We start from the raw sequence: 26,189 nt of genomic DNA on the forward strand, positions 1-26,189 counted from the left end.
CCTGAGCAAATTATGTATAATTCCTCAGAGGCAACAATCCACCTTACTGACCTGCTATGAATGACTAATAAAACTCTATGGAATGGCCTGTCATGAAAGAATTTCTTACCAAGCTACACACCCACGAGGATGACTGGGGTCACTTCTTTATGAGTGATGATGTACCACCTACTTGAGCCTTCACAAATACTCCCACACTGCCTCCCTTGACATTAGCTGGGGCTTAGTCTGACTTGCCCTCAACTGACCTTGGCGTTATGAGGGTAAGAGTTAACTCATGTTACTGGCTTCTCCCTGCTACCCTAATCATATAGGACCAGATGTACAAAAAATGCAATTTCATGGAAATCGCTATTTAAGAAATGCACAATGCTATGTACAGCGATACCAATTTCCTAATAGCGATTCCAACAAAGTAGAATTGCTATTAGGAAATCGGTATTAAGAAATCGCATTGCATTTGAGGCAATGGGCCGGTTTTGCATTTCCTACATAGCAATTTCTTATTACGAAATCACTATTTTGGAAATGCAAAACCTGGGATGGTAATGAGAAAAGAAGCCCCTCTTGGAGCACCCCAAAAATAGGGGTGCAACTGTAGAGCACACAGAGGGGCATGTGAGTAATCAATTGCAATGAAAAAAAAGCACCTTGGGGTGCTTTTTTGAAAATGCACTTGGTTACCACTGACTCCAAGTCGGTGGTAATTGCATCACCTAACAGGAAATTCCTATTTGTGATTTCCTTTTCTCGGAATCACAAATTGCAATTTCTACAAAGTAGAAATTGCAATTTGCGATTCCTTAAAAGGCTTTGAACATTAAAAAAGCCCAGTTTGCATTTCCTCATTAGTGGTTTGGATAGTTAAGAAATGCAAAACGGCTTGTACATCTGGCCCTATATGTCTTGATGAAGGTCAGTAAAGAAGCTGACCCATGATTAGACTCATGCCACCACAAAATGCCCAAAACATCCTTGCAAGGACAATGGCTTCAATTCCTGCTATGAACATAATTAACAACTTATCAGCCAGAGGAGCTTTTCAAGAAGAACTCATGACATCTTACAGACGCAAATGTTTCTATAACATAAAATCAGTGACAAAAATATTGTGATACAAAATATTGCCAATAGTATTGAGGGCACAAATATCAACTTTGCATACTTACAATGTAAAGTACAGAAATAACAACTAAAAAAATATATTAAGAATTAAGAATTTAAAATATTTAATATTATATGAACTTAAAATTACCTTTTAGATATACAGGGAGTGCAGAATTATTAGGCAAGTTGTATTTTTGAGGATTAATTTTATTATTGAACAACAACCATGTTCTCAATGAACCCAAAAAACTCATTAATATCAAAGCTGAATATTTTTGGAAGTAGTTTTTAGTTTGTTTTTAGTTTTAGCTATGTTAGGGGGATATCTGTGTGTGCAGGTGACTATTACTGTGCATAATTATTAGGCAACTTAACAAAAAAAAATATATACCCATTTCAATTATTTATTATTACCAGTGAAACCAATATAACATCTCAACATTCACAAATATACATTTCTGACATTCAAAAACAAAACAAAAACAAATCAGTGACCAATATAGCCACCTTTCTTTGCAAGGACACTCAAAAGCCTGCCATCCATGGATTCTGTCAGTGTTTTGATCTGTTCACCATCAACATTGCGTGCAGCAGCAACCACAGCCTCCCAGACACTGTTCAGAGAGGTGTACTGTTTTCCCTCCTTGTAAATCTCACATTTGATGATGGACCACAGGTTCTCAATGGGGTTCAGATCAGGTGAACAAGGAGGCCATGTCATTAGATTTCCTTCTTTTATACCCTTTCTTGCCAGCCACGCTGTGGAGTACTTGGACGCGTGTGATGGAGCATTGTCCTGCATGAAAATCATGTTTTTCTTGAAGGATGCAGACTTCTTCCAGTACCACTGCTTGAAGAAGGTGTCTTCCAGGAACTGGCAGTAGGACTGGGAGTTGAGCTTGACTCCATCCTCAACCCGAAAAGGCCCCACAAGCTCATCTTTGATGGTACCAGCCCAAACCAGTACTCCACCTCCACCTTGCTGGCCTCTGAGTCGGACTGGAGCTCTCTGCCCTTTACCAATCCAGCCACGGGCCCATCCATCTGGCCCATCAAGACTCACTCTCATTTCATCAGTCCATAAAACCTTAGAAAAATCAGTCTTGAGATATTTCTTGGCCCAGTCTTGACGTTTCAGCTTGTGTGTCTTGTTCAGTGGTGGTCGTCTTTCAGCCTTTCTTACCTTGGCCATGTCTCTGAGTATTGCACACCTTGTGCTTTTGGGCACTCCAGTGATGTTGCAGCTCTGAAATATGGCCAAACTGGTGGCAAGTGGCATCGTGGCAGCTGCACGCTTGACTTTTCTCAGTTCATGGGCAGTTATTTTGCGCCTTGGTTTTTCCACACGCTTCTTGCGACCCTGTTGACTATTTTGAATGAAACGCTTGATTGTTCGATGATCACGCTTCAGAAGCTTTGCAATTTTAAGAGTGCTGCATCCCTCTGCAAGATATCTCACTATTTTTGACTTTTCTGAGCCTGTCAAGTCCTTCTTTTGACCCATTTTGCCAAAGGAAAGGAAGTTGCCTAATAATTATGCACACCTGATATAGGGTGTTGATGTCATTAGACCACACCCCTTCTCATTACAGAGATGCACATCACCTAATATGCTTAATTGGTAGTAGGCTTTCGAGCCTATACAGCTTGGAGTAAGACAACATGCATAAAGAGGATGATGTGGTCAAAATACTCATTTGCCTAATAATTCTGCACTCCCTGTATATGTATAATTTAGAGAATATGTAAACATATGTTAAAACTTTAAAAAGTGAATAAAATACGTTTATAAGAATTAACAGAAATAATATACATAATACATCAACATATACAATTATTAAAGAATCATATGTAATAAAGTTACAGACACTAATAACAATTAACAATAATTCAAAAACATTGCAGAGAAGAATATTAGAAAAATAATGGAAAACATTTTTTTTTCTTTAACATAAAAATACATCAAAAAAATGAATATTTTTCTAACATTAAAAAATGTTTTAAAAAAACAAAGAACATACCATTAGCAGTAAAAGCAATTAAATCACAAAAAGTATGTAAAAAAATTAAAACAAAAAAGGCAAAAAAAAATGTACATTCAAAGCACAAAATACTTACTCTACAAAAAATATACAGATAATATATTGCAAATATTGATACTAAATACAACTTTAATACAAAGAAAACATAATTACAATTCTAACACTAAAGTAAGAAAACATAAACAAGCACACAAAAAGACGACTAGAAATAATAATTGAAATTTTTTTGACATGATTAAAAAATATAGCATTACTACTACAGTGTAAGTAACTTTAGAAAAAGTGTTAGGCTTTGGATGTGTCAGATTCACTAGTCCCGCTACCACATGAGCAACAGACTGGTCAGAGTCTGTTGCCCTCCCCAGCTCCTCCTGCTGCTGCTGCTGTCTCTGCACCAGATTGAACTGAGAGTCTGCTGACTCTCAGTTCGAGGCCCACCTCCACCCACAGGCTCCTGCCTGCGCCTCACCCCTGGTGGTTCAGTGGCCATCTCCAAGCAAGTATCTCCGCTCTCTCACTCATTCTTTCCTCTTTTGTACTCCTTCTTTACTCCTTTTTTACTCCTTTTTACTCCTTTTATCCTTGTACTCCTATGTACTTCTTTTTACTCCTTTACTCCTCTGTACTCCTTTGTACTCCTTTTTGTCCTTTTACTCCAGTATACTCCTTTTCTCCTCCCGCTTGGCCCTCTCCCTCCCACGCCGCTGCTGCCCCTGCAGCCTCCCTCCCCTCCACAAAGCACCTTTCCCGCCCTCCCGTCTCCCAGCTGACCGAACCCCCCACCTCCCTCCCCTCTTAATGGTGGCTGCAGCACTGCAAGAGGGCAACTCCTCTGACCTTTAGTCAGAGTCTGTTGCACTCCCCAGCTCCTCCTGCTGCTGCCGTTGCTGCTGCTGTCTCAGCCACCGGATTGAACTGAGAGCCTGCTGACTCTCATTTTGAGGCCCACCTCCACCCGAAGGCTCCTGCCTGCACCTCATCCCTGGTGGCCCAGTGGCCATCTACAAGTAAGTATCTCCGATCTCTCACCCTTTCTCTCCTCTTTTTATTCCTTCTTTACTCCTCTTTTTATTCCTTTTCTCCTTTTACTCCTCTGTACTCCTTTTTACTAATTTTCTCCTTTTATTCTTTTGTACTCCTTTTCTCCTACCCTTTCTCCTCCCGCTTGGCCCTGTCCCTCCTGCACCGCTTCTGCCTTGCGGCCCCACCCCTCTCCCTCTATGAAGCACCTTTCCCACCCTCCCGCCTCCCAGCTGACCGAACCCCCCGCCTCCCTCTCCTTTTTAATGGCTGCCGCAGTGTGGCCACACAGCAGCCGTGCGCAGTAGGCGCACCAAAGGCAAGTTGGTCAGCGCCCGTCCGCGTCTGGACCGTGCCCAGTCCCAGAAACCCTGGATCTCCAATGAGCCATCCCCAGGCCACCTTACGGAAATCCACCGCCGGAGGGAGGTCCTTCACCCGCCTCGCAGCAAGAGCTGGAAGCACCTACCCATGCACCTCAGACATAGCCCATTGCTCACCATCTTCAAGAATGAGCTTCAGTCATGGCTCTTCAGATGAGGCTCTGTCCGTCCCTCTGTCTCTCCCCCCCACACCCACGGCCCCAGCGCTTTGAGACTATCACGGGTGAGTAGTTGTGCTCTATGAAAATTGATTGATTGATTGAACAGTAGGGCACGTGTTGAACTATGAAGGGCTGAGATTTCTGATTGCTTCTATACATATATAGGTCTATCTATGTGGGTATCTATTTATATATAATATATATATATATATATATATATATATATATATATATATATATATTATCTAGTGGCAGTAGTCATAGGTAGGTTTGCTTTTCCATAGATAGAGTTGTTTTTATTTTGTTAATAACTTTAGCCCCCTTTGACAAATCATCACAAAACTTTCCAAAACAAAAAAGGTTCATCCACCTCAGGTCCTTTCTGGAATGTTTTGTGGTGATCTGTGAACTGTGGGCCGAGAAAAAAGGTGAGCCCTAAAATGCAGCAAAATCCCTGTGCATTTTACATAGACTTCTTTGGACTGGGCTACAGCAAAAGCTGCTGAATGGAACTACACCAAATTTGGCAGGAAGCTAGATCTTGGTGCACAGCAAAAGCTTTTTGAGATTTAGTGTAATTTCGAGAAATTAAGGGTTTAAAATAATTGTATATTTTGGAAGTTGGGCTCGCGAGAGTCGCTGGGACTCTTGCGGGAGCTGCCATTTAAAAACAGCGCAATCTGATTAATCCAGGGAGCCTTATTTCGATTGGGCCACCTCACTCCCATGTTGGGAGTAATTTTTGTATGTTTACAACTACTGATGCACATGTTAGACTACTGATGGGGAGGGGTTGTATTGTTTAAAATTAAGGGCCAGATTTACAAGAAACTGTTGTGGCACTGGACCAAAATTTGCTGTGCTGTGCTGCGCCAGTTTTGAAAAGCAGGGATGCGATGTATTTACAAGAACACAATGCAGCCCTGCATTTCCCCCTACGCTGGTGCATAATTAAGCAGTCTGCACCAACACATGCATCTTTGTACCATAGTGCAAGGGTGTCTGCATTGAGGTGTGTGATTCTTAATGTGCAGCAAGGTGGCCCTTCCTGCACATAAACAATCATCAATGACATTTTGCTTCTTCTATGTGTGCTGCAGGACACAGCACACATAGAAAGAGCAAACACGAGGAGGAATAAAAGTATTCCTCCTTGTTGTGCCTTGCTAACACCACCCCATGGGTGGTGTTAGTTTGTGGCACTGCCACAGATTTACACCTTCTTGTAAATCTAGGTCAGCGTAAAAAGCTATGGGTGTTGCTGTGGAATGCCCATTGCAACACCCATTGCAAGCCCCTCTGACGCAGAAAAGTGTGTCCCAATAGCCCATATTTAAAAGGAGGTGTAAAGTCACAAAAAGTGGTGTTACACCTCCTTGTAAATATGGAGAAGTGGATAGCACCACCAGAGTGTCGCAAAAAGTGACTCGCTGGAGACGTTACAGCCTTGTAAATCTGGCCCTAAATGTTTTATTGCTGTTGAGTCCCGTGATTATGTATGATGGAAGCTTTTTGGATCCTTAAAGGCTCCGTAGAATGATGATGTACATTTTACAGTGTAGTGAAGTGAATGCAGGTTAAGAATATTGAGTTTGTGATTACATGCTGACAAATAAAGATGTGTAATATGTAGCTCCGCGTGTGGCATAGTCACTGGTAGCTACCCAGGCTGAGAAAGACACTATAACTGGCGACCAGATAGGGGATATGTAACCTGATGATAGCCAATACTCTTTCAGAGAGTTTGCTGTGGTACAAGCAGACTGCTTGTTCGTGCCACGTGTGCCTTTGCCAAAGGCTGAATCGACTGTTGGCATATGTGGAGTCAAAGTACAATTCCAGCCGATATAAAGCATTTGAAGATAAACAAAGCTTTACTGAGAAATCTAAGCATCATTGGTCAAGAAACTACGAACAAGGCCATACAGAAAGGTAGCACATTACTATGCAACATAAAGCCTCATAGAGTGATAATGCCAAATGCGGCCAAACACAGATACAGAAAAGAGTGCTAGCTGATAGAACGGTTGGTAACGAAGCAGATAGAAGTTACACTTACCTGAGCCTTGAAAAGAAGAGCTTTATGACCTCAGCGGCAGTTGAGGAGACCCAAGAAGAAGCACGGGGTTGGGCTTATGGAGCTGTCCAATACTTCAAGCAGTATACCACCAAAGCTGCTCGGTGGCGGCTCAGCATAACCCCAGAAGTCTCCAAAAAGTAAAGGGCTCCAATGGAGACCAAGAAAGAGGCAACAGCTCCACAGACTGTTAAAGACAATCCAGAGGCCAACACGTCACAAGGCCTCAGAGATGGTGTGCATAAGACCATAAGACTTAGGGGGTCATTCTGACCCCGGCGGTCTCAGACCGCCGGGGCCAGGGTCGGCGGGAGCACCGCCGACAGACCGGCGGTGCCCCGCAGGGCATTCTGACCGCGGCGGTTCGGCCGCGGTCAGACAAGGAAAACCGGCGGTCTCCCGCCGGTTTTCCGCTGCCCTTGGAATCCCCCATGGCGGCGCAGCTTGCTGCGCCGCCATGGGGGATTCTGACACCCCCTACCGCCATCCTGTTCCTGGCGGTTCGCCCGCCAGGAACAGGATGGCGGTAGGGGGTGCCGCGGGGCCCCTGGGGGCCCCTGCAGTGCCCATGCCCATGGCATGGGCACTGCAGGGGCCCCCGTAAGAGGGCCCCACTGTGTATTTCAGTGTCTGCAATGCAGACACTGAAATACGCGACGGGTGCAAACTGCACCCGTCGCACCCCTGCAACTACGCCGGCTCAATTCTGAGCCGGCGTCCTCGTTGCAGGGGCATTTCCTCTGGGCCGGCGGGCGCTCTTTTGGAGAGCGCCCGCCGGCACCGAGGAAATGTCTGAATGGCCACCGCGGTCTTTTGACCGCGGTGCGGTCATTTGGCGGCTCCCGCCGCCCGCCGGGCTCAGAATGAGCCCCTTAGTGTTAGCCAATCCTGTGAACAATTAAAATGCTTCTGCCTCTCTGAAAAAAACACCACCCTTCAATATGGCCAAAAAGCAGTATATTGATAATAGATAGACTGTTTGGATAGAGAGATTTGATGATTTAATTGATGCGCTAGAGGAAACATAACTAAAATATTATCAAATACCTCAAGAATCTTGCTGGTGATGGTGCAAAAGAAGTCATAAAGTAAATGCTGCGAGCTGATGAAGTTACGTACTGTCAAACTAGAGAAGCCTTGAATCACAAGTACAATCCCATGCTGAATGTAGATCATGAAAGGTACATTTCAAATCAAGAAATACAAAGAATTGATAAAACCATAAATGAATTTGTTGGGTGCCTGGACACAGCAGATTCAAAAAATGTAATGATGAAGAAGGAATATGTCTCAGAGTTATTGATGGATGCTTGTCAGATTCATTCAGATGAAGAATGCGAAGGGAAACTCTTAGTCTGGAGCAAGTTTGCATTGCTGCGAGAGCCGAAGAGCATGCTGATCAACAAGCTGCTGATACAGAGGCCCGAGGTGCTGATAGCGAGTCTGTCATGAAATTGGATTGTGCAATATCAATGTTTACCTCAGAGAAATGTGCACACGTTGGAATGGCCTTATCTGAAGAGAAGTACCAGTCAAAGAAAAGTCGACATGAGAAAGCACTCAAGTCATTCTAGCATTGCCCAAAGATTACACTGAAAATAAATGGTTGTGCAATACTTTTGATAATTGACAGTGGTGTGTTGAAAAATATTATGGCTGATGTGAAATACAATGAAGTTTCTCTGCTACCGCAACAGATACAATCAAAAACAAAAGAGTGCACATGGGCTGCATCAACGCCTTTGAAAAGTAAATGTGCATTCATAGCGACTATGAAGCACAAGAAAACAAAAGTGCAAGCGCCAATTCACGTACTTCAAAGTACATCGTCAAGTGCCTGTCAACTCAGTTTCAGCATAGCTGTTGATATGGGACTGATCAGTGAATTACAATATGACTGCACATCACAAAATAGTGAGTCAATTCCCTTCATTATTTCATGGGTTAGGAAAATTTAAGACTATGAAAATACAGTTGCTTATCAATGCGGATGTTTGTCCTGTTGCTGAAAGACGCATAAGAATTGCATTTCATTTACAAGAAGCTGTTGAAAAGGAACTCAAATTGTTACTGAAGCATGATATCATTGAGTGTTCTACTGGTCCGATGCCATGGGTTTCTCCCATAGGAGTAGTGCCCAAAAAGGACAGCGAAAGAGCTGTATGCATCTGCATGGATATGCATCAAGCGGACAAGGCAATTGAAAGAGAATGACATCCAGGTCTGCATATTGCTGACATTATAACACAATTGAACGGAGCAAGTCTTCTATCGCCTTGATTTAAATCAAGGATATCATCAGTTAGAACTTAAGGACAATTGCAGGTACATTACAACTTTTTCTACACATATTGGTCTGTTTTGACACAAAAGACTAAGGGTCAGATGTACAAAGCTATTTTGTGGTCGCAAATGGCAAAATTCAAACTTTGTGATCACAAAATGGCCTTGTACCATGTACCATCTCTATTTTGTGAGTCTATAACCTAACTCACAAAATAGGGATTGGTACTCACTATTAGGAAGAGGTGTGCCAAGGGCATCCCTTTCTAATATAGCAAGTCGCTTGGGGATATATGATTGTTTTGTGGCTGGGAATGCGGTCACAAAACAATCACAGTTACCACCGATTTCAAATTGGTGGTAAGCAATTCGCAAACAGGAAGGGGAACTCCAGGGACCCCTTCCCCTTTGTGAATGGGAGTGCCAACATTTTTTCAGAGCAGGCAATACTCTTAAAAAATTAGACTGAAACATTTCATTTTTATTTTTAAAATGCATCCTGTGTTCCTTTCAGGATAATGGGCTGCATTTTTTTAAAAATCCATTATTTAAAAAGCAGTCTCAGATATGGTGGTCTGCTGACCCTAGCAGGCGACCATCCCTGTGAATGCCACCATTCCCAAATGGGTCGCAAATTGCAACCTGCCTTGTGAATAGTAATGAGGCAGGTCCCTTGCGATCCCTTTGCGAATAGCAAACAGTGTCTGAGGCAATGTACATTAGACATTGTGACTTGCAATTTGCGACTCACAGTCTCTAGTGGTCATACATCAGGCCCTAAGAGCCTGATTTAGATCTTGGCTGAATCAGGTCCGCCGTTGTTTTTCCATCAGATAATCCGTCTGTCAACTAGGTGGTCTGCCCTCTTTATTTAGATGCTAGCAGGCCCATAGATGAAAGTCTGTTGGTAAACTGCTGTCACCACCAGAATTTTACACCATCATCGACGGCACCATAGCCAAAAGCGGCTGGCGGAGGGACCAGAACCAGTTTTACCTCCAGGCCAATCCAAATGTGCCTTCCTGTCGATGTAACTGTGGCAGCTAAACCTACACACCTGAGTTGGTGGAATCAAAGGGATGTAAGGTCAAAACTTGCCTTTTTTCTGCTTTTCACTTCCCTTGTCATCATGAACCCAATCATACAAATCCTTCCTTTGCTGCTGCTAATGGACCATGATGAAAATCAACCCCATTGTCACACCGGAACTGAAGGTAAGTGACTGTTTTACCTGTTACAATCAAAATTGTCTGTTTACATTAACTCTGGACTCGTGGATTTATAAAACATACTTGCAAGTGTTTCCAGTACAATAATATCCAATGCATATGTGTGCAATGTGGTAGTTTAAGAAATGTAACGAAACACACCTGTATATTTTATTTGCATTCACTAATTTGGTCCAAGCTGCCCTCCTGCTAATAGACACCTACACAAACAATCACATTATTCCAAAAATCTAAATGTGTCCATACATATATGTTTAATCATTTTCCCTAAACAACCAAATCAGATACATATGCATTGCACATTATTTGAACTACATAAATCTAATAAAATTGTTAATTGCACTACACAATACAAGAAGTAGGTTTACAAGAAATGTACATTCAATGTCACCCCTAAACCTAAAACATTTCATATATGTATTAGTGTCATATTTCCCCTTGTCTAGTCCTTTTTCTGTTAATTATTAAACTTCATTTAACTCCAAAAAGTTTTTTTATGTGTAATGCATATGTGTTTATCATTAACACTTATCATTTTTAAATGAACATACCTGCATTCACATGTTACAAATATATAAACATGTTTAATGTTGGTGTAAGGTTCATTATCATGATGGATACTTGCACCAAAATGAACAAGTCCATTACAAGCGTTCATCATTAATGTATGCACTATACAATAATGTAAAAAATAAAACCTGTTTTCATCACTGTCATAAATGAAATTAAGTTCATGTTACTCACATTTGCATAAATAACTTTGTCATCAAACAATTACTTTTAATTAAAAGTAATGTCAGGACTGACTATGTGAAAAGAAATTATATTTTATTAACAAATGAGTTACTTCTCTCATATTCAATGTATTTAGCATAAAATAATAAATGTCTATAAAAAGGTAGACATGCACAAGTTAAGTTTCTGGCCCAGAACTTGCCTCCTAATGACACTGCCAAAGTACAGTGTCTTCAGTAGGGGAATCTAGTGGGCAGATCAGGCACCTAAACGATCTTTCTTGGGAGGGGTGGGTTTTGGTTTCTTATAGGTCAGGGACAGTTAAGTAGTAAAAGTGGTTGGGGGAGAAGGGGCAGAAGGGGTGGGAAAGGATTGGGTTTGGGAGGTAGAGGAAGTTGGAGAGGGGTGTTGTGTGTATGTCTGTCAGTCTTCCAGCTGTATGTGATGTGTGTTTGGGTGTGTGTTTCTTTGAAGGTGTGTGTTCGGGTGATTGTGTGCATTTGCTTTTGGTGGGTGTTGGTGTGTGTGTGCTTTTCTGTAAGTGTTGTGTGGATGAGTGCGCAGTTGAGGTGGTTGGTGTGGTTGTGGTATGTTTGACCTGTCATCTCTTGGTGTGATTTCCCCTGTCTTTTAGCTTCTGACGTCCTGTTTGATTGTGTGCTGAATTTCGTTTTTGCTGGTTTTAAGACTCCGGCCACTTTACCACTGCTGACTAGTGCTAAAGTGCAAGTGCTCTCTGTCTAAAATTGTATGGGTGATTGGTTTATCCATGATTAGTGTATTTGATTTACTAGTAAGTCCCTAGTTATAGTGCACCATGTGTGCCATGGGCCTGTAAATCAAATGCTACTAGTGGACCTTCAGCACTGATTATGCCACCCACCTAAGGAGCCCTGTAAACATATCTCCGACCTGCCACTGCAGTGTCTGGGTTTGCAGTTTTAAAATGCCATTTCAACCTCGCAAGTGCACCCACTTGCCAGGCCCAAACTTTCCCTTTTACTACATGTAAGTCACCCCTAAGGTAGGCCCAAGGCAGCCCCATGGGCAGGGTGCAGTGTATTTAAAAAGTAAGACATGTACTGGTGTGAATTACATGTCCTGATATTGAAATAGTTTGTTTTTCACTATTGCAAGGACTATCTCTCCTACAGGGTAACATGGGGATTGAATTGAAATATATTTTAAGTGTAATTTCCGTTGGGAGCATATAGAGATATGGAGTTTGGAGCCTCTGAACTCACAATTTAAAAATACATCTTTTGGTGAAGTTGGTTTTTAAATTGTAAGTTTGAAAATGCAACTTTTGGAAAGTGGGCATTTTCTTGCTTAACCATTCTGTGCCTCTGCCTGGCTGTGGAATACATGTCTGGGTCAGGATGACAGTTAGGCTGTTTGTGAATTCACTCTAGACAGTCACACAAAGGCAGCTGAGGTGTGCCCTGTGTACCGTGATAGGTCTTTCTGGGTTAGAGTGGTGGGTGGAGCTGCCACTTGCACCTCCAACCACCTGGAAAGTGCTGGCGCCAGGGCAGGGAAAGGCAGAGTCTTGTTCACTACAAATATTTCTCTTTGAAGTCTGCCTACTTGCAAATGGGTATAAGTACTGGACCACTGACCCCACAAAGTTAGGACTGAGGATGTTCCGCCAGGAAGAAGAGTTGGATGCTTTAGGAGGGACTGCAACCCTGCCTGTTGCTTTGTTGTACTTGCCTCCTGCTTGCTAATTCTGTCCTGGGAGTGAAAGGACTGGACATTTTTTCTTTCTACATCCTGCTTTCCAAGATTCTCCAAGGGCTTAAGTTGAGCTATCCTCCTGTTAATACATCTCAGGGACATCAAAGACTTCATCTGTCAGCACCTGGGCTCTCCTGCTGAGAGCCCTGTCCTGCCAAGTGGTGCCAAATCCAGTATGGGCCCTCGAAAGAGGTTTTACGTGCTACAAGAAGAAAATCTACACATCAACTCACTGCGTCATTTCCAACTAACACATCACTGGAAGGATTTGACACATCGCTGCTGCCTGCATGAGAACATGGTCCCCGATTGACGCAACAGCCCTAGTTTTCAGCGCAGGCTCCAGCTTTCATTCGCAGTGCATCAGAAGAACAACCACTGTGTGAGTTTCAAGCACTGCATCACTGAAATCCGTGGTGCACTGCTTCATTGCAGTGAGATTGACTCATCACGGCTTGACTTCCGATGCATCACAGACAGCTCATCCCTGGGTGCCATTTTCTACATCGACACCGCACCACAATAAGGAACTGACAGTTTGTGCCGTGAATGATGCATCACCTCCCCTGTAGCAGTAAGTAACCAACACATCACCTCCCCTGCCTAGCAGTAAGGAACTGACGCATCACCTCCCCTACCACAGTAAGGAACCGATGCATCTCTGACTCTTTTAACACATCGCCTCCCGTTCTTTGACTCATTTCAGGTACTTTGCCTCAGTCAAGCACTTTATTGGTTTCAAGGAACTACAACTGCATTTAATCTTTTAAAAAACTGATATCTTTGCTTGTGTATGTTGGATTTTTGTTGATTTGGTCTTGTTTTACTCAGATAAATATTGGCTATTGTTTTAAACTGGTGTGAAGTACTTTTGTGGTGTTTTCACCGTGTGCCTACAATTACTTTGCACATTGCCTGTGAGATAAGCCTTACTGATGAGCCAAGCTACCAAGGTGGGGAGCAGGGGTAATCTTAGCTGTGTGGCTCTCTTACCCTGACTAAAGTAAGGGTCCTTACTTGGACAGGGTACAAACCACTGCCAACTAGAGACCCCATTTTTAACATGGTGTGTGTATCTGTATGTGTTATAGATGCATGTGTGTCTTGTGTGTGTTTGGTTGTGTGTGGTTTGTAGGCATTTGTATTCAGGTGATTGTGAGTGTGAGGGCTCAGTGGATGGTGTTTTGCATGTAGGTGTATGTGTGCGTGACTGTGTGTGATTTTGAGGTGGATGCTGTGGTGCTTGTGAGTATGCTGGTGGTTGTGAGTGTGGTGGTGATTGTGGTGGTGGTGGTTCTTGTGTCTGTGGTGGTGGGTGTTGTAGTTGTGGTGTGGTGATGGTGCTAGTAGGTGTGGTGGTGGTGCTTGTGGGTGTGGTGGTGGGTGTGGTGGTTGTTGTGGTACTTGTCGGTTTATTGTCAGTAGTGTGTGTATGTTGGATGGGTGCATGTGTTTCTTAGTGCGTTTGTGTTTATGTGTGGGTGTGCTGCTTTTGTCTGTTGTAGTAGGTGTGTGCAATGAAGTGAGTGTGCTTGGGATTGGGGCGGCAGGTGGGATTTGGGATGAGGACGTTTGTGCCAGTTGGGGGGCTGCCGTCAGTGCAGAGGCTATTTTCGCTAGTGATCTCTGCATGCCAGGCATTGAACTATGAATGACATCCATGAATGTAACCATCTGTTGTTTTTGGGAACTAAGCCCCTGGACGTCATTAACAATCTCTGTCTGGCTTACACAGATGCTGGGTAAGGGCTCAATATCCTCTTCACTGAGTGTAGCCTGGGGGACAGGAGCAGAGAGGGAGGTTCCTACACAAAAGACACCCCAGACATTTTAGTGGGACAGGTTTTTCTAAGTGGGGGGAGAGAAAGAGAGAGGGTGGAGAAGGAAATGTGGGTGGCAGACAAAAATGCTGATGGAGATGGTCCTGTTCGCCACCATCAGGGACTGGTCATCTGTAGATCAGGTGGCCTCCGTGCCAGTCCCCTCAACCTTCATGCCACTGTGTCCGTCAGCGTCCGATGTTTCCCTACCTGACACACAGTGGCCAACTGTTTCCCCACCTTCATGGCCAATGTCTCCTTCACCTGCTCCTGAAGATGTTGAAAAGACACATACAACATTTTTATTATATCTGAGAAAATCAAGAGCATCACAAGGTTATTTAACAAAACATTTCCTAATTTTAATTTTTCACCTGCTTCAAGGCTATAAACCTTAGGTATACTTTACCACTACACCCATGCAGGTAGGGAACATATTATGGACCCATTTGCTCACAGTTTTGAAAATTACCATCATTAGTCCCATTTCATTTTAGATCATTTCACTTAAACACTTCAAATTTCTCATGGAATTGTTTAATAACTCTGAATGGTACAGATTGGGTTGTTTGAATAGTGAACTCACGTCACAAAAATAATATCTAGCAAGAAACCTTTCTACCATGTACATTATCTGTCTGCAAAAGTCCCTTTCAATAACAAATCAAAGGACATAAAAATGTTGTTTTGGGTGCATGTTACTATGTCACCAATTGTTACACATTCGTGTCTGTTTCAATTAATAATGTTTGCCTACTAAATTCATGTTTGTGGAAGCAGACTCGTTTACATGCACATTTGTGAAGGAGTAAGGCTTCATGTCAATCTGCAACTGTTAACATGAACTGACTTGAATTTTGCAGTGAAAATATATTTATTAAATGTTTTTGTTAAGTGTTGCCATTGGTCTCATGTTCCTAGTCACTGTGGCTCACATGCTCAATATTGTTTGGTCATTACACCAAGTCACCAATGTGAAGTCAGAAATATCTACTGTATCATAAGTGTATTGCATGCTATGTCACCTGAGCTAGGGCCAACATACCTCTTCACAATTGTGACAGAGCATCATGCCTGACAGAATCATCAATTGTGGCCTGTTTGGTAAAACTGTCCCTCATAACATAACCTAAATCCAGGTACCTCTTTTTTCTTAGGCAGGCATGTGTCTTCTCAAAACAGTCCTTTAGTAGTGATAAGGAATCTAGGGCCAGATGTACAAAGCTTTGTGCATGAATTTCGCTGTTTGCGACGTGCAAAAAGCACTTTGCAACGCACAAGCCCCGTTTTGCAATTCGGTTACCTGGTTACCAAATCGCAAAATGGGTTTGCGAGTCGCAATTAGGAAGCGGTGTTCCCTTCCTAATTGCGAGTCTCAGTGCAATGCAGGGTTGCTTTGTGACCGCGAACGTGGTCGCAAACCAATCGCAGTTTGCACCCTTTTGTAATGGGTGGTAGCACATTTGCAAAAGGGAAGGGGTCCCTATGGGACCCCTTCCCCGTTGTGAATGGCACTGCAAACATTTTTTCAGAGCAGGCAGTGGTCATATGGACGTTTCATTTTTCGTTTTTGTAATGCATCTCGTTTTCCTTTTAGGAAAATGGGCTGCATTACCCAAAAAAAACTGCTTTAATAAAAAGCAGTCACAGACATGGTGGTCTGCTGTCCGTAGAAGGCCACCATCCCTGTGAGGGTCATCACTCGCAAGGGGGTCGCAAATTGCGACCCACCTCATGATTATTCATGAGGTGGGCCATTGCAACCACCTTGCGAGTCGCAGATGGTGTCAGGGACACCATCCAACATTCCGAACTGGGACTCGCAAATTGCCTACATCTGGCCCCTAGTGGCAACTTTTACCACAAATCAATACACAAAACACATCATCTTACACCTTGTGCAAAACTTAAATCTTTCATATTTCCTTGTGTGCATTGGATGTATGTCAACCTTTATGTTGATGCCATAAATTATTGCTGTAACAAAAACATTTTACCTAGCAACAAAAACTTAAAACATAACTGTTGATGCTGCTGTTGGGCTCTCAACTGCCCATCAAGGTCTAAATAGGCCATTTGGGGGCACAGGGTGTGGCGCACGCACTTCCCACGCTGGGATGACTGGCCGAGCTGGACTTTAGATAACTTTCCAGTCCACTGTCATGCTGCTCTGCTTGTAGACCCCCAGGGCCCACACCTTCTTGGTAATGGCCTTCCAGCTTGCCTTTTTCTGATGGGTGTAGACCTGTACGGATATGAAAAAAGAAAGAAAAAAATGTTTGTAGGGTTTTGTTTGTTTGTATTGCTGTACCACAATTTTATGAAATCTATCACAAGCATTTCTAAAAGGTTAGCACAGATTATTTTCTAAAATGTATTATATCCTAGGAAATACTAATTTGTAGTGAACTGTTGAGTTCCCTCATCACTTTTCATGTCCTTTACAAATCCAGGCCACAAACATCATCCAGGCCAGGGGTCTGAAACATTTCCTGTAGTGAGAGCTGCTTCTGATCACTACAAATCATTGTGATCTAGTGAAGGCTAAACAACATGCACACTGTTAGCGCACACCCCACGCCCAGCTTCATTGGCTTAATGCCTAATGTTTTTAGAGCCAGATACTATGGTTAGAACCACATACTATAACTAAGGGCAGTATGGAAGGGCTGCCATGTGTCAGTGAGAGCACGGTTTTTGGTGATGTAGAACATGTGGGTGTAGGAATGGGATATATTTGTATGGGTGACAGGGAGATTATGCTTGCAGCACATGACATGCTTTTTCCCATATGTGGCAGCATTACATGTATAATATATGCAGATACTCATTATTCAGAAAATGGGATAAATCTAAAGTGCAAAAAAAGATTCAGACAAGTTCATAATGTTTTCCTGCACTTTCATTTCTCTCATTTCAACATATGGCTGTATTGTTCAAGTATACTTATGGCACATTTTGTACTTGCCACTGAAAGTAAGGGACATATAGTTTGTAAATGAAACAAATGAATTGTGAGTACATTGTAATGATCCCTCCCATGTACCCTACCCCCACTACCCTGTGCCCTTGAGGCAGTGTGCCCCATCCCACTGGGTCCTCGCTGAATTGGAGGTGGTGGTGATAGTGGTGGTTGGGTTGGCTTGACAGCAGCCAGGGCTTGGGGGCACAAAATTGGGGTAATGTTCCTTTGGACACAGTAAGTGGAGGTGTCCATTGGCTGAGGTGTTGTATCAACTGGGGTGGGAGGTGTAGGTGTGGGAGGAGTGAGATTCACTGGAAATGTCTTCCCAGACAGACCAGATGGACCAGGCTGCTCCACATCATCAGGACTTGCAGGAGTTGGGTCATCACTGTAGACTTTACTCTGGTCTGGAGTGCAGGTATCCTCAGTGGTAGATGGTTGTTCTGGGTATAGGACCTAATATGAATGACAAGCAAAACAAGAGTACAGAGTAAGAGTATAGATTATGCATCAAATGTGCCATGAGCTACAAATCAAGCAAACTAAAATCAATAAATCAGTATTTTTTAGGATGTTTAGACCATTCAGTGTTTTTTTTATATATTTACCCAAACATTATAAATTACACACATCTAAACTTCAAAAAAAGGCATGTGAACAGATGTCTGGAAAATAAAAAGATTACTTAGGAAGTGAACATAAATTCAACCCAACTCAGCATAGAGGACACATGAGAAATTAACCATTCTAAGGCCTAGCAGAACTAGCAGGCTAAAATTCAGACTATTGTGCAACTTAGTAGGATTAATGGCATTGGACATCATATGAACTTTACTGATTAAAGTTATTGTCATTATTGTATTCTGCACACAAAATAACATGATATAAAATCTTTAAGTCAACGTATTTTGAGTTGTGAAACTAATTACATCACTTCAATGAAATGAAAACAAAGTGACAACAAATAAAATAGTCCACTTTTATTTATTGCATAATACGTGGATTGAGAAATGCCTGACATTTTGACACATGAACATATATGGAAGTAAAGAGAGAACAACCAACATCACATTACAAACATATTTTCCCGACACACAAACAAGGCATCATGGTAGTTGTAGTCCTTTCACTTTGACATTGACAACACTTGGAAAATTGTTAGTTGAACATTCCTAGTAGCATATGTGCAGTGAAGATGTACACACATTTTCAAAATGTTGACATGTGAAATGTGTAAAAAGGTGAAAAAAGACTTCCAAGCATTGTACCTTTATGGAACGATGGATGGGGGATGGGGGTTGAAGCTGTTATCTTAACCACAACAAAATACATTCAAACAAACAATCAAATACAAGAAATAACAGTAAAGAACAACTGACATATTGACCACACATACTGCCCAGTAGTAAAAGGAATAATGGCACAATAAAGCCAATAATTTGATGATGACAATAGATTTGTGGTTTTTAAAATTGTACTGATATGTTTTGCAACGGTGAAAAACATACAGCTAACATAAGAGCAAAAACGACATTTATGTTTAGTGAGACATATATTAGTCTAACTTATTAGTCTCCACTCCACCAGGGATTCTTGTCAAGCCTTCAGGATGTCATTGTTGCAGCACCCAAATGACTTTCGAATGGTTCATATTAATCATTTCATACAGTACAATGTAGGTTCATGAAATGTATTTATTTGGGGTTTTTGATAAGCGTTAGTACACATCCAAATGGTGACCTCAGAGAGCTAGCAAATGGGTGAATTTAAGGTGCTAGATATAGCAATGTGTTCCAAATAGGCCTCCTTTTATGACTTTGTGTAATATTCCTACAAAATAATTTATACTAATGTTAATGTCTTGGTCATGCAAATATCTAGAACCTAAATGCAAAGGGTGGACCAGTCTTAGGCGTCTGATGGATAAGACTGGGATGAAGCTGCAATTTATTGTTCTTGAGACAAAGGGATTATCCAAAAGCCAGAGTGAAAGGTCATCTTCAGGGATTTCCTGAATTTGAGGTAGTCCTTCTCAAGGTGGATGGGTAGCGAATTCTCAAGGGAAAAGCCCTAATAATGAAGGGAGGAGCCACTGTGACTTGTGTAGCTGAATTGTTGGTATGGCAGAGGCCACTCTTAGCTGACCTGAGGCTCCAGGTCAGTTGATAAGAAGCAAAACAGCTAGCGTGTGGTTTCGTGGTTGTTCATGGAAAACCATGTGAACAAAACCAATGCACTTTATGTCACAGGGAGATTTAAAGAGATCTGATCGCAGGGGTAAAATTATTATGGGGTTCTAATCCATATAGGAGGTGAACAGCGTAAATTTGCATTCATTGGTACGTGTGAGGGGGTGGGGAAGGCCTGTATAGAGGTCATTGCAGTTATCCAGGTGGGACATCACCACAGTGAGGATTAAGGTGATTTTGTGCAGACAGTGTAACAGCCGCAGTGTCCCTTTCTGTTGGTTCAAAAGTGGCTTCGGAAGCCTCATTTATCTGCAAGGGAAATGAGAGATCACTATCAAAGAGTAAATTTGTGTTATTTTTGCCATTATAGCACAACCTGTCTTTCAACATCCACCATTGAATGTGAAAGAGGCAATAGGCTACCTTGGGAAGGTTGCCAAAATCATCTTCAAGCTTTGAATGAAGCTGGTTGCAATTCCGCATACACTATGGTACCTAAACTTAACTACGCTGTCTGAGAAAAGGGGCCATATAGGCATTAAATAAGATGGTAGAAAAGGTGGTGCCTTGAAGAACACCACACAGACGGTCAGCTATTCTTGAAAGGAAAAGGTCCACTTTTATTTGATGGGTATGGTTGTGCAGAAAGAAAGCCAGTCCTACTGGAGCAGTGCCACGGATTCCAGCTGAGGTAAGCATTCTATGAATGAGCTCCTGGTGGCCGATGGTGTCAAATGCAGCAGGAACGATTGAGACATCTGTTTTTATATTATAGACACCTGTCTATTTTTATTATCCCAGCCCCCTGATATACCTCCATTAAAAAATTGTTGACAGAGATTTTCATTTTTGATTTGTGTTTTTGGATCATTAGAGAAATAATTTAGCTTGGGTAGACATTGCTTATCTAGGCCGAATTTTTCTGGATGACATTTTTAAAAATGACAAATGTATTGCAGTGATGATGCAATATTTCAGGAACTATGAGGCCTATTTACCTATATACTTCACTTTGGTGTCAAAACATAGGTTTTGGGGAACAATTAGTCTTATAGAGACAGAAAATAACTCCTCAGAGCAGCCCTTCCTCCATTTTCTAAAACAGCAGCTATAATAGAAGAAGAAGAGACATAGATAGAAATGACACAAATAATAATGGGTTTTAATCCTTTTATGTGTACACCAAACAATGTTTATGATCTGAAGATGAAAAAAATAATGTTTATCCCTCTTGTTTTCATAGTTTATTTATTTGTTTCAACAATTGCTGTGGTACACTTGCAGAATGTTGAACATTTGAGAAAGGCATTCCAAAAGGGACATAGGGCTACATGTACCAAAGGTCGGATTTGCGACTTGCAAATTGCGAGTCAGAGCGACTCGCAATTTGCGAGTCGCGAATCCGAATGTAGTATAGTGTCATTGACACTAATAGCGATTCGCAAGGGGGTCGCAAATGCCCACCTCATGATTATTCATGAGGTAGGTCGCAATTTGCGACCCCCTTAGGAATTGCGTCCCTCACAGGGATGGTGGCCTGCTGGAGACAGCAGACCACCATGTCTGTGACTGCTCTTAAATAAAGCAGTTTTTTTTTTTTTAATGCAGCCCATTTTCCTTAAAGGAAAACAAGACGCATTACAAAAACAAAAAATGAAACGTTTTTGTTTCATTTTTTCAGTAACATTCACAAAGAGGGAGGGGTCCCATGGGGACCCCTTCCCGTTTGCGAATGGGCTAGCACAAGTGTGACACTGGTGCTAACTTCGATTGTTTTGCAACCGCATTTGCAGTCACAAAACAATCATACATGGGACTGTGAGTCGAAATTAGGAAGGGAACACCCCTTCCTAATTGCGGGTCGCAATCCCATTTGCGATTCGGTAAAAAGTTTACTGAATCGCAAAACTGGGATTGTACATGGGGATGTGCATTTTGCATGTCGCAAACAGCCAGATTCGCTGTTTGCGACGTGCAAAATCCATTGTACATGCGGTCCGTGGTTTTGTAGCACAGGTTTTGCATGTACATGTATCTGTAAGTTCTGTGGGTAGAGGTTTTAGAAATTTCGTAGGTTCTAGCACCCCATCAATATCTTCCCAAATAAATCCCCACAGATTTTTCTCTACATATGCATAATCCAAAACATTTACACATCTTCTGACCAATCACAATGCTCTGTTAAAGTGTCAACTCACAGAATAAGACGTCAATGGAAGGTCACTTAGAGGGACTGATCTCTTGAATTCACTGTACCGAAGATCGTCAAATGTGTGACAGTCACAACTCATTTTCCACACACACACAAGGTTATTTTTTATGTCTTTACAATCACATTCTTCTTCTGTCTCAGAAAATCATTTTAGAAACTTCACAGGTTCAGCAGTTAAAGCTGAAAGTTTTGTTCATAGTGCCATCACCCGTAAGAATATGTGCCTTGATAAGAACACTGGGCATCTCTGGGTCAAATTTCTTGCACAGAATATGAAGCGGGATTAAGGGCCAGCTGTAGAAAGCATTTTGCATGGTGCAAACTGCAAAAATCGCAGTTTGCGCCATGAAAAATGCCTTTTGCGATGCACATTCACAATTTGCGAGTCGGTACCGACTTGCAAATTGTGAATGCGACTCGCAAATAGGAAGGAGTGTTCCCTTCCTATTTGCGACTCGCATCGCTATGCTAAATTGCTTTGTGACCGCGAATGCGGTCGCAAAGCAATTCGCAGTTACCACCAGTGTCACACTGGTGGTAACCCATTCGCAAAAGGGAAGGGGTCCCAATGGGACCCCTTCCCCTTTGTGAATGTTGCCAAAAAGGGTTTTTCAGAGCAGGCAGTGGTCCAATGGACCACTGCCTACTCTGAAAAACCGAAACCAAAAGGTTTCGTTACTTTTTTTATTTTGCAACTCATTTTTTCCTTTAAGGAAAACGGGCTGCAAAATAAATTTAAAAAATGCTTTATTTAAAAAGCAGTCACAGACATGGAGGTCTGCTGACTTCAGCAGGCCACCATCCCTGTGAGTGCAGGGACTCGCTATGGGGTCGCAAAATGCCACCCACCTCATTAATATTAATGAGGTGGATCTTTGCGACCCCATAGCGACTCACAGTCAGTGTCTGAGACACTGTACTGCATCCGATTTTGTGAATCGGAAATTGCGAGTCGTACCGACTCGCAATTTCCAATTCGCAAAATCGGACTTTGCTACATCTGGCCCTAAGTGTCTTTTCTCAACCTGTTCCATAACGTGTTCATAACTCTGACAATCCTTGACTTATGAACATTGCAAAAAATCTAAGTAACACAATAATAACATCTGTGTCATTTGACAGAACTTTGACTCGATTGGAAACATTTCAAACAGTCCACTCAACATTTGGCACAACATGAAGGTCAGCTCCCTTCAATTTGCTGTTAAGTTCTTGAGCAATATGTCCGTACCTTTTTAATATATTTCTACACGCAGCAACTGCTCATTTACAATCATTCCACTTGCATTAATTGGAAATTCAGTGTTCACTGAAGCATCAGCAATGTTTTGGCAATCAAGTGGGCCTGTGGACACTTCCACCACTACTTCTGCAGGAGACATTCAGGAGTGGTCACCGACCACCAACCACTAGTCCCCCTGTTCAAGGGCACTACACCACATCCCCTTCAACTTCAACATTACAGCACAGAGGTAACCTACCGCCTGGGTCCCAAAAACCCAGCGGATTTCTCGTTGCACTAGCCACCACAACCAGCGGAGAACTGCATGTCCACTGACAAAGAGGTGGAAGCATACGTGCAAGTGCTAGTCCACTATGCCTGTGCAAGGACACTTGACCTGAAGGAAACATCTGATGCCACAACCGACGATGCAGAGCTAACCAAGATGAAGAATGCCCTGGCTGGACAGTCCTGGAAAGACTTTCTCAAGGATGACAATGACTGGACAGGCACAGAGAAGGGAAGGCTAATTAAGCTCTGCAGAGTCCACAATGAGCTCAGTGCAACCCAAGATGATCTAATACTAAGAGGACACTGGCTGGTAATTTCAGCCAGCCTCAAACAATAGGTGACCACGCTAGCCCAAATGGGAAACCTGAGCACAGAAAAGATTACATTGTGCATGAATGACAAAGTATGGTTTCCCCATCTAGAAACTGTGGTTGATGACTTGGTGAAACACTGCCCTGCCAACTGACAAGTACACCGGAAACTCCAGGGCCCATTATAACAGAGGGACCATGTTATATGTCCTGGTCCAAAGTCAGCCTGAATTTCTGGACTTTTCCCGATGGGAGCACCACCATAGTTTTGGTGGATGGAGACTCGAAATATCTGATTGTTGAAGTACATGACTTCACTACAATTACCAATGTGACACCAGTTTTAGAAAAGATATTCGCGATGTTCGGATTTCCAGAGAAAATTAAGACTGACAATGGGCCGCCGTTTTAGGGAACAGAGTTCAAAGATCTACTGGAATGACTAGGGAAAAAGCATTGACGCATCACCCCTCAGTGACCACAGGCAAATGGTGAAGGCAAGCGCTTCATGCGCACATTGAACAAAGCCTTCCTATTTGCTACGCTGGAGGCAGCTGACCTTGAACTTAGCCTATAACGGTTGAGAGAATACCTAGGAAGGCCACACTGCACCACGCAACAGCCCACTTGGTTGCTTAAGTTGAAAGGAGAGAGGCGTGATACCATACCAACTTGCCCCAGGTGGTTGCCGCTGCCATACAACCCTGAAGAGACTCAGGCGAGAAGACAGGAAAACAACACACGGGCAAGTAAGTAGGGGCATGTGGCAACGCGATACCTAGATTTCGAAGACCATGTGATCACCAATGACAGGAGGCCAGGATGGAAATTCCGGACACCTTTAGAACCTGGAGTGTGGACTTTGTGACCCGGAACATATGATGGTTCTGCAAGGTTACGTTCCCTGAGTCCCCAGAAGAAACCACAGGGTTTGAGGACACACCCTGTGGCCTTCCATCTATGATCCAACACCTGAGCAAGGCAGCAGAATACAGAAAACTGACAAAGATCAGGATGCCCAGGAAGACACCCACTGCTCTCTCCACCAGCAGTACGATCTCCGGCCAAAATCCGCAGCCAATCCAGAGGCTCAGAGAGTTTGTGTGTCACATGACTAGATGAACATTCAGAACCATGTTGTGGAGGGATGTAATGAGCTACCCGGCTCTTGTATATTTGAACTCTCGTCATTCCGTACCTTGGATGCACACCGAGCTCACCCTCTGGCCAGGTGTGGCCAGAGGCTATAAATAAATGTGTGAAGACTGCATGTGGTCTTCTACCCATACCATGAGTGCGAGCGTATGCCTCACTGTTTGCTGCTCGAATGATGTGCCGATATTAGGACTGATTAGTACATGCCCTGTTTCCTGCAGGGCCACAACAGAAAGCACTATTTTGGAAAAGGGCAAGATTCATGCTCACCAATTATAAACAACACAGCAACATTACAGAATCAATAGGAGAAGCATCGTTTTACTGTGCAGCAACAAAATAACAACTATTAAGATCTAATGTTCATATTTCCATTGAAATAAGGCACGTAGGGACATATCTAGTTGGCCCATGAGGTTCAAACAGTAATCTTGACCCTCAGACAAAATCTGACACGTTATTTAATAAACAAAAATTGCAAATGTTTCCCTCAGTTGAGTCTTACATATAAAAATTCCAAACATACTGTGCATCAGGATTATCGTTGACCAATAGTGACCACATTCATACATTCAATAAACAGTGATAAATAGTAATTCCTGCTAATTCAAAATAATAGAACGTTTCCAAAAAAAAACAGCAAAAGGTTACTCGTGTTAAGAATGTCAAGGTGTACGGCATGTTCCGTCAACCAATCACATTGTGAGACAATTAAGCACCCCCATCTTGCTGAAACGCGAGCATGACTATCATTCCATCCTTCCGCTGCCCTCCTCGCGCTGCGTGCACGCGGAGGACAGGCTGCAGGGCTTGGATGTGGCTATGAAGTCATTCCGCTGCCTTGTAGCCGGCGCGCTGAGCACAATGGGCCCTTGTGAGGGTAATTGCAGGTATCATTTGCCGCAAGTACAGTAAGTGGAGGCTCGTGTAAACTTTCACGATGATAGCCCCATCTCCAGCATGGGTCTGAGCAGACGGGCTCCGGAGGGGCTCCGCTCAGTCTGCAATCTGGGAACAAATCACAGTGCGGCCGGTTTGATTGGATCGAAGGCGGGAAGGGATGTTTAAAGCTCCGGGCTTTATCAGCGTGTACACATCCTGTGCAGTGCTCCTTCAGGGCCTGGAGGACTCCCGAGCTCTACAGCGAATACAACGGGCACCGGCAGTGGCACGTAGCTTGGTCAGAAAGATCGGGGCGTAGGGGGGAGCTTCAGACTTCCCAACAATCCCGCTCGTTAAAATACATAATA

The sequence above is a fragment of the Pleurodeles waltl genome, chromosome 6 (genome assembly GCF_031143425.1).
Source record: "Pleurodeles waltl isolate 20211129_DDA chromosome 6, aPleWal1.hap1.20221129, whole genome shotgun sequence".
Taxonomy (NCBI): Eukaryota; Metazoa; Chordata; class Amphibia; order Caudata; family Salamandridae; genus Pleurodeles; species Pleurodeles waltl.